Consider the following 7,266-nt stretch of genomic DNA (forward strand, 5'->3'; position numbering starts at 1 on the left):
GGCACATAAACACACACATGAACACACATATCTGTCATTGTATATCATATATAACGCTCATTTAGATATTTCTATTATGTAAAGCATCCTAAGAATCGTGTCGTATTCTCTTATGTATTTTGCTGTCTCAATATCTGTTGCAATCTGAGTTGACTTATGAAATTCCTTACTAAATGTTTTCCAATTTTGGAACAAGGCCAGCAATTTGTATCGTTCCCTGTACGACTTGACTGGTACTTTATTTTATCGATTCTAAAAGGATGAATCGAAATGACGACCTCGTTGGCATTTGAATCAGGATGTAGAAGGACTGTCGCAAAGCACTTTGTCCGACGCACTAACGAGTCTACCTACACGTTGCTCTTGGTGACACTTTGTCTCCAACAATTCGGTGCGACACCAGTGCAGAATCACCTTCCTCCAACAATTCATCCTAACGAGACGTCTGTGTTGGCTGGGTCATGCCCTCCGTCGTCAACCAGGAGAATTCATCTACGAAGCAATTTCCCCAGCTCCCCTTCAGGGTTGGCGAAAGCGATGTGGTGGACAACGAAAAACCTGGCTGATGACAGTCAAGGCTGATCTGGAACCCAACCTAGGACCCCATGTCTACGGCGTTCGCCGCTAGAATAAGGAGTGGTTGGAGATCACGCGGTCGTTAGCCTCAAATCGCCATGCCTGGTCGGCGTTTGTGAGAGATGCAGCATTGAGGATGAATGAAGCCAGCTCAACCCACCCCGGGTGAATGTTGTCTCAAGTCAAGTCAAGTTGCTCTTGGTGATTATTCGGATAATGATGCCAGCTGGTCCCAAATGCGGATAAATTCTTTCGACGGATGCCAAGTTTACTGCGAAGAAAAAAGGAATATGTGTGGTTTTCATGCATTTCTTTAAAATACATATTTGCGATTTATGTGAAGGCGCGTAGCGTAGTGGTTAGAGTATTGCACTCAAGATCGCTACATCACGGTTTCGAATGCCCGACCAGCTCGCGCGTTGTGGTCGTGAGCAAAAAAACTTCATTTGCACGTTGTTCTAGTCCATTTAACCGTGAATAAGGAACCCTGTAACGGAATCGGCTTCCGATTAAGTGGTATGTTGACCTGCTCGTCTAGCTAGGTGAGTGGCATAATTCGAAAGCGAAAACAATGCAATGCGCTCTGTGACCAGCGATGTGTAACAATAGTCTAATCGATTCCGTAATAACGCGATTCGTGATGTGCGTGAAATGGACACACACAAATTAATCTATTCATTTCTTGGTAGATAATCTTTGTCATACGGCGATTTCTTCATATTCGACACCCAAAGAGGCCGGCTGTCTGCTTCACATTCATTGAATTCAAAAGTATAAAACTACTACTTTACACATTATTGCTTCGTTGTAATTTATATTTCACTTAGATTATGATTTCTATTGTAACACATGCTTCAGATGTTTACCCTGAATCCTTTGTGTTGAACGTGTAGATAGCCAGATCCAATGACGGAAGATATAATAATTGCCACTATCTGTCACAACAGCGTGTGAGATTAGAGTTAGCTATCGAATTTTGATCTTCAAGGCAAGGTTAATGGCATTAACTTTCATAGAAGTCGTAATAATCAAAATGTATCTTCGTTTGGAAATTTCCACAATTCTGTGTCTCTTATCTACGAAATCCCACTTTTGTTTCGTGGTTGAATGCATTTAGCAATGCTGAAAGGTAAGCTATTTGAAATAACTGAAATTAGATTGAATCAATGTAATAAAGATTTAGAATATGAAATTCTAATAGATGACGTCAGTAAAATGAATAATAAATATTAGACAAAATAAGCAGGAAACATAAACATATGCTGTATGTACGTTTCTCGCCCTTTCCTGTATCACCTAAATTATATACGGATGAAAGTGAAGGAACTATATCTCTACACTGAATATTTTGGTCAGTACTTTGCACCGAAACTTGTTATACTCAGCACACGAGGAAAAGATGTACGGCAAAAAGAAAAATGTCTTTAGAAATAGCAATTAAATCTTCTCTGTGTTAACACAAATGCAACTGATTGAATAATGGAATAAAATATTGGATGATAATCTACAAGATTAATTACTTGTAGGGAGTCTGTAGTTTTATAGAAAACCTGTAAAAATAATCATATGCGAGGAAGTGCGTGACGTATATATATATATATATATATATATATATAAAACATTATTATTTCTAAAACTCTCAAAGAGAGATGTTCAGTAACAGCTCTTTAAAGTAAAGGCTATTTGCCAACATAATGTGGCTGTCCTGGAAAGGACGATTCTTACTGTTGTTTACCACCCAGTAAACATCGTTTCCAGCTGGCTACACGATATCTGTGTCCTTTATTTTCGATTAGGGAGTCTAGTACCCCCATTCAGCACAAAGCAACATCTATGGATAGGTTTCTGTGATATTGCTCTGTATCAACACAGAGCAGCTGCTTGGCTAGATGGCTTTGCTGAATTCCCGTTCGAAAATATATAGTTTTCAGAGTGACACACAGCGACTGATCTAATAAATAGAAACATTACTATTTCTAAATCTTTAAAGTAAAAGTTATTTGCCAACACAATGTGGTTGTCCTGGAAGGGACGATTTTACTACTGCTTGGCCCCAGGAAGCATCGCTTGCGGCTGGCTATACGACATACTATCCTAAAATTTTCGAATATGTTGTCCAATACCCGCCATCTAGCACAAAGCAACATCTGTGAATAGGTTTATGGAGCTAAAAGAGAGTAACAATCGGCCCTTCCAGGAAAGTCACATTATTTTTACAAATAGCTTTTACTTTAAAGAACTGTTACTGAATATCTCTCTTTGAGAGATTTAGAAATAATAATGTTTCTATATATTAAATCAGGTACTGTGTGTCACTTTGAAAACTATATATTTTCGAAGGGAATTCAAGCAACGCCACCTAGCCAAGCAGCTGCGAGACATCATTAAGTTCTTTAAGGAGAAAGGGAGCGCATATTTTAGGTGATATATATATATATATATATATATATCAGCAAAAGCTCTTCCACTGTGGTATTTCTTTTTTGTAAATTTCATTGTTTGTATTACTGCACTTTGTTTGCCCAAACCGTTCAAGATATCTCTTCATTGTATTTGTTATCATCCACGGTCGCTTTTCCGGGGTCTCGAAATCCATTCTGGAAGTATTTTTGTACATTTTTTGTACAATCTGTTCAAAAATTTCCTACTATTAGAATTGTTACTTCAGTATCTTGAACAAGGTTATTAGTTCTGTCAAAATCAAGTATCTCTAAGTATGAATCAAATATCGTTGGAGACATGTCTTTCCGAGCAGATTAGATTGTGAAAAACATCCCATGTGATACACTTACAAAAATCAATCATTCTAGTCAGTTTCTATAATGAATAATTCACTTTCACCAAAAATCGAAATATATAAAGATATTTTAGGCAGAGAAATCATATTACAAGCGTTATCTTAACGTCTCTGTTTATAATTAGATTGAAATGTAAAATTAGCTAAAGCAATTACAATTCCGCTTCTTTTCGCCAACCTTTTGGTATTAATTTTACAATTCCCCTTGCAGTATTTCAAAATTAGCTTGTTGATTAGCTCTTGTCATTTGTAAAAAAAAATCCTCAAGCATTTTTACTTTCATTTAAAATTAAATCTAGAACATTTTATATTAGTTTACAAAAAATAAATAGATAAATAAAGAAAATCTAAAAAAAAAAGAAAAGCAAATTTCGTTCGATAAACCAAAATAAACGAATAAACAAATAAAAGATGTTATTTTTGCCACAAGGTAAGAATTTTGTAAAGTTTAAAATAATAATAAGAAAACGAAAAATCAATAACTTCGAACACAATCAATGCTTTTCTCCCCTAAGGCACGAAAACATTCAATGTTTCAGATCTGACATGAGAACGGTTGAAGAAAAGAATAATATTAAGTAAAAGTTGTAATTATAGAGAGTTTATATTTAAGTGAAAATTTATTTTCTTTTAAAAGTTTACGAAGGAATGTGGGTTGATGATACGAAATAAATTTACGAAATAAATTTACCATTACTAATTAACTGTTTTATACTGAACCCTGCTCTCATGAGATAACACGTTGCCTATTTTAAGAGTATATACTAAATGAAATATATAAACTGAGATAATAATAATGAATACGAAAGTTGTGAAACTTTCTGCAAGATTTTAATATAATTTCATTGAAATTCCGACTCGCTGCATCACTATTCACACCAGCAGCCACACTCCACGCTCACATAGGTATTTATGTGTATAGCAACAAATCAAGGTTATATATATATATATATATATATATATATATATATGTATATATATATGTATATAAGTATATATATATGTATATATATATATATGTATATGTATATATATATCTATATCTATATATATATATATATATATATATATATATATATTATATATATATATATATATATATATATATATGTATATATATATATATATATATCGACAGATATATCGTTGATTGCTGAAGTATAAAGACGTGCTTTTACTCCTCTCCGCGCCGGTCAGCAGCAAGCTTCACAGCTACATTCGAAATTGACCATCACATATATTCCTGTATATTTGAAACCACGCTTTTTCCCAACTCGTGAGTAGACTTTTCTTTAACCACAAACTATTTTCATAATTTTCAAACGACCAAATAAACAAAACCACACACTCGTATGAGAGAGTATTCATTTTTCGTCAACACCTTCTGATAACTAAAGGATCACCCACACATTAAAAATTAGAAAAAGAGGGAAAAAAAGAAAAGAAAAGAAAGATAAAATAACTACAAGCTCATAATTCAAATACAAACTTCTCAGTATTACAGCAAACATTCTGTACAATCTATTCTACATACTTCTCCTTAAAAAAAAATAATTAAAAGTAATCAACAAAACAAACGAACAAAATAACATTTAATAAAACATATCCACCAGAATGGCTAGCCACCAAAAATCCAACAAAAACGGGTCTGGTAATGAAGTCGACGTTCTTATCAACACATGGCATGGCCTTACCCAAACAGAGAGCATAGGTGCTTCGTGTCTGAACGAAATTGCTAAACAAACAGTTCACCACTTGCAAGCTCGATCTGAACAGCAGATACAAAATAAATTAAAACAAATCGAAGTTGCTTTTAAATTAATAAATAAACACTTCGATAAACTGAGATGTGTTTTCTCTTCGAACGCATCACCGGCGCAACAACAACTACAACAACCTCAACAACAAACTCAGCGGCAACAACAACAACAACAGCTACAGCAACAACAACAACTTCAGCAGCAACAACCTCAGCGGCAACAACAACAACCTCAACAACAAACTCAGCGGCAACAACAACAACAACAGCTACAGCAACAACAACAACTTCAGCAGCAACAACCTCAGCGGCAACAAAAACAGGATGAACCACTCCTTGATTCATCTACAATGGCCGATTTGCTAAACGAAATGATTGACCCCCCAGTCATCAGGGTCACACAGCAGGAAGCACCACCCCTTCCTTTCGCGGCCCCAGCAGCTCAATCATCATCATTGTCAACACCATCTCCTCTGCTTACTACTACTAGTACTACTCTCACTATGTATCGACAAACATCTTTGTCTACCGCTATCTCATGGAATCGACCTCCTCAATCATTACCACTGTCAACATCTCTTCTACCTACTACTACTACTACAACTACTACTACTAATGCTATCTCAAGGAATTTACCTCATACAGGTCACAAAGGTCGCCAAAACTTCAACAAACTATCATCTACACCTCTCACAACTCACACACACGCACCTACACACCCACTCTAAACCCCATCATTTGCCGATATTCTCTTCGACACAGACTGTGCACTGACAGAGACTGCAAATTCACCCATTTACCTGGAACAAAACGCTCTATCCCCACAAACTACAACAGCAACCACCATAATACATACTCTATTACAACACCACCACAACCACCAATATCTCAAACAAAGAATCCCCAAATCTGCCGCTATTCCCAGCGAGACAGATTGTTGAAAATGGTACTCTTCAAGACAATGCCAAAACCATGGGAGAGATATTGCAGAAACAATATTGCTCTGTTTTCAGCAATCCTGATATGACTGATCTGGGCTGTATCAGTGATGTTACTCCCCAATACACTTTATCGGACATAACCTTTGGCGCTCCTGATGTCTTAGCAGCAATAAAGGAAATGAAGCATAATTCAGCAGTAGGTCCCGATAGGTTCCCTGCTTGTGTCTTGAAGATGTGTCAAAACCAACTTGCACCTAGCCAATATGTGGCAGAACTCACTGGATGCTGGATATATACCAGAAGACCTTCTATCCCAGTCTGTTGTCCCAGTTTTCAAAAAAGGAATAAAATCGCTTGCCGTGAATTACCGTCCAATCTCACTCACCTCTCATATCATTAAGGTATTTGAGAGAGTGCTGAGATCGCGTATGACTCACTTCCTTGAGAGTCATAATATGCTGAACTCCAACCAACATGGATTCCGTAATGGGAGAGATTGCCTGACGCAGCTACTGCATCATTTTGATGACATTTTGAGAGCCTTGGGAAAGGGTTCCAACACTGATGTCATCTACCTTGATTTCAGCAAGGCCTTTGACAGGGTTGATCATAAGATCCTTCTGAGAAAGCTGTCCAATATTGGTGTCACTGGAAAGCTGCTGCAGTGGATCAAGTGCTTCCTGTCTAACAGAACCCAACATGTTGTAGTCGAAGGAGTCAAATCCAGCCCAGCCAAAGTCAGCAGTGTTGTCCCACAAGGCACTGTGTTGGGCCCACTTCTCTTCATCATCTACATAAATGATATTACTGACACCATCAAACACAGTAACATCAGAACCTTCGCTGATGATTCCAAGCTCCAGAAGGTCATCAATGGCGTGGATGACCGAATAAGCCTTCAGTCAGACCTACTGGCTGTTGTCCAATGGGCGGAAAAGAATAACATGTTGCTAAATGAAGACAAATTCGAACTGATCCACTTTGGAAGGGAGGACGCTCTGAAACTCCCATACTCTCTTCCTTCGGAGAAATTCTCATGGCATCCAACAACATCAGAGACTTGGGAGTAACAGTGGACAACAACATAAGCTGGGCTACACATATAAGCAACAAAGTTGACATGGCCCGCAGAATGTGTTCCTGGATTCTCAGAACCTTCCAGTCGAGAGATTCCCGCACTATTATCCTTCTTT

The sequence above is a fragment of the Octopus sinensis genome, linkage group LG1 (assembly GCF_006345805.1).
Source record: "Octopus sinensis linkage group LG1, ASM634580v1, whole genome shotgun sequence".
Lineage (NCBI taxonomy): Eukaryota > Metazoa > Mollusca > Cephalopoda > Octopoda > Octopodidae > Octopus > Octopus sinensis.